Genomic DNA, 3,247 nt, shown 5'->3' with positions numbered 1-3,247 from the left:
GTAAGTGGATTACGCTGCTGCCCTCGAAAGTCTGTGGACGTTTTAATCTTCTTAAAATGTCTCCTCTAAAAGTCACTTGCCCAGGAAGGAGGCTCGCAGACGCCGGGAGGCCCCCACGAAGTGTTTCCAATGCTACTGCTCCCCCGCAGGCAGCGGGCTGGTCCGAAAGATCTATCGTGCAGACTGGTGAAGTCGGACTTTTGGCAAGCTTCCTCCTGATCTAGGGCCGGGAAGCTTCCTTTGCACACAATGAAAAGATCCACAATCCCCCGGCTCGCTCCAAGTGCCTTATTTCACAAAGGCCTCACATTTGATACCTTTGATTTAAAAAAAAAAAAAAGGGGGGGGGGCCACTCGAAGCACATTTTGAAAGTTCCATGTTTAAAAAGATCCTTGTTCATTGATTTTGGTGGGGTAATTACGCTAATGTAAACAAGGGGGCCTTGTCTGGGCGCCTGTGGGGGAGGTGCAACGGGCCTGGCCTGGGCCAGGAGCCCCCCCCTGCTGACGCTGACTGCTCCGGCTCCAGGGTCCTCTCCGACCCCCACCCCCTCTTTCCATGTGGCTGCTCTTGGCTGGGAGGCTCTCTCCCTCTGGTCAGATCTCCACTCAGCACAGCTGAAACGCTCGTGTTTCCTGGCTTGGAGTGGAAGCAACCCCTCTCAATGGTGCTTCACCGAGTGCACCTCCATCCACGGGTGTGCTGTGACCAAGCAACCCGGGGAGCCAGAGGCAACAACTGTGCAGCGGCAGCCTCCCCGGGAACACGGCTTCTAGCGCATTCCAGCTCCACAAATTACAGACAGGGCTCTGCCAGGGGTGTTCCCGAGGAGGGTACGGGCAATTTGGGGTTGTTGGCCACCTACGGCGCTAGCCAGCAGCCCTCACTCCGTGCCAGGCCGTGAGGCTGCTCGTCTGCTGCACGGGGCTGGGCTCTGGGGGCTCGTGGGGCAGCAAAGAAGGCAGAGAGGGCACAGGGTGCAGACGAGCGATAGGGACAAACAGGCAGCACCGTCGGAAAGTAACAGCAGCACCCAGACCCCACTCAGCTCTGCGCCCCACTATGCCCCTGACGACGCAGATGGAACCAGTCCAACGTCAAGCGACCTAATCACCGGCCAAAATACCTTCTCGGACTCCTTTCCTCCCTTGGGGACGGGGGAGCTGCCATTGCCGCAGCCCCTCCCCCTCTGCAGACCTGCAGGGCGGGATCTCCTGGCTCCAAGAGAGCTGGGCCCCTTCCCTAGACTCCTCCTTCCCCTTCCCAGCTCCCCTCCTCTCCAATAAGCAAAGTTGGAGAACGGACACAGCCCCAGGATGTTAAAAGCTGCAAGCCACCTCGAAGCTCACCCAGTCCAATCTCTGCTCTGCTGCCCCCCCGCCGCCCCCCACCCATGACTGGGACACTCCTTACTGCAAAGGAAGCAGGCCACTCACTCACGGCCCCCACCCCCCGCCCCTGCCCCAGAGCGGCTGGGCAGCCTGCCCTGGGGGGCACCTGGGACACAAAAAAACCCCACTAAAGACCTAATATGCATTTCAAATGCATCTCAAAAGGTCCACCTCCGTCCTTTACAGCTGCTGCCCATAAAAATAATTAGACTGCCTGGGACTGAAATTCCTGATTTTTCAGACAACCTATTTCCCCACCCTCTCACCGGAGAGCACTTGAGATCCTGATCAAGCCTGGGTCTTTCCACTTAGGGGCCTGCAGAGGTGCCGGCTGCGAATGCTGCCACTACTCAACTTCAGGCAGATTCTGCAAAATCTCTCCCAAGCCTTAAATAAACTCTCTCTTTTAATACTTAATTCCAATCTAGCAAAAGGGCAAGGAAATTACTCCCGTTTTTAAAAGGAGATTAGGGATTACGGTTTCTGATAGCCAACCATTCGTTACACTTAATCAATAAACCAGCCCTCCAGCTTTTTATCCCCTCCCCCCTTTTTTTTTTCAAACACAAAGTAATAGAGATGACCGCTGACCCCGTGCCCTACCTGTCTGTCCGGGCAGGAGAGCGGTGCGAGGTGGTCGTAGTGAAAGAAAATGCAGGACACACACACAGAGCACCGCCAAGATCCGCCCTGGGTCTCCCCAGCAGAAACAGGCTTTGATTCTGACAAGCATTTGACCCCACAACAACTGCTTCAGTCACTCATCTCCAAACCCTCCCTTCCCAGGACCTAGGGCTAAGATGCCCCAACACCCACGAGCTCCAAGGCCCCTTTTGCTGGAGTTAGCTGAGGTACCCAGTGGGGCTGGGGGGCTCAGTCTGACCCTTCAGAGCTCCCCTTGGAAAAACAACAATCTCACACTTCCCAGAAGATCAAGGGCCCCTTCCCCTCCCCCCACCCCACCACTTTCTAGAATCAGTATAGATACCTAACCAAGAGGCGGGGCTTTTCCCAAACCACCCTCCCCGCCCCCGTTTTGATATAGCTCCCCTGGAAAAGCCCTCAGCTGCAAAGTGCTCCCCAATAACCGAATCAGAAGCAACACACCTTGGGGAGGAATGGGTTAAATTCAAGAGCTCCAGGAGGAGGAGCTGCTCGGGAAAGGGGAAGCGGTGCTGAGATGCAGAGAAATGTGCAGGGCAGGGGCTCCGGACGGGCTGCAGAGATGCACTGGCCCCTCTCCTCCAGGGACAAGCCTGGCCACAGGAAATAAAGGTGTCTTCCAAGGGACACACCGAAGGACAAGCACTTAAGACACAAACACGGGCACAGTCCAGGGGGCAGCTTGGAGCCCGAGGTGTGGGACACTGGATGGGCGTGCGGAGCGCGTGTGTGCGCAGGGGGCAGAGGGTGGGGTGAAGGCAGGCGCAGGGGGGCAGGCAAAGGCTGGACTCTCAGAAGTTGGGAGATAAATGTCAGGCCGCGGAGGCAGGACGGGGTCGGAGCCAAGGGGGCGAGGCCCCCGATTCCACTCTGGGTAGAGAAACCTGAGGAAACGCGGTGGGGGATGCAGTGCGACCGAAGGGGGCCGGATCCGTGGTAAGGTGCACACGGCGGGGAGGGGGCCCGGGATGCTCCCGTGGGCATCCTGCGCGGGGGTGACGAGGGGCAGGTGCAGCCCCGGGAGAGGAGGAGGGAGGCCGAGGATGGGGCGCGAGTTCCGGCGGGAGTCGCCCCGGCCGGGTGGTGGGGGCAGTCGGGGCGGGTGTGGGGTGGTGGCCTCCTCCCTGGGGACGAGATGCCCGGGCGGGCCGGGAGCGGGACCAGGAGCTCGAGGCCGGGCCGCGAGGAGATG

At 58.7% G+C, this 3,247-nt stretch overlaps 1 long non-coding RNA gene across 1 annotated transcript in view; it reads left to right on the top strand.

Moving 5' to 3' along the window:
- The first annotated feature begins 2,573 nt into the window (after positions 1–2,573).
- The window catches only part of LOC116876989, a 2,999-nt gene continuing 2,325 nt past the window's right edge, over positions 2,574–3,247 (top strand). The window contains exon 1 of the long non-coding RNA XR_004384505.1: positions 2,574–2,749. This is a non-coding gene — a long non-coding RNA (uncharacterized LOC116876989). The remainder of the gene's footprint in view (positions 2,750–3,247) is intronic.

The sequence above is a fragment of the Lontra canadensis genome, unplaced genomic scaffold (assembly GCF_010015895.1).
Source record: "Lontra canadensis isolate GAN:19392208 unplaced genomic scaffold, GSC_riverotter_1.0 scaffold49, whole genome shotgun sequence".
Taxonomy (NCBI): domain Eukaryota; kingdom Metazoa; phylum Chordata; class Mammalia; order Carnivora; family Mustelidae; genus Lontra; species Lontra canadensis.
The sequence above is the reverse complement of the archived record's forward strand: the minus strand, read 5'-3'. Positions and strand labels throughout refer to the sequence as shown.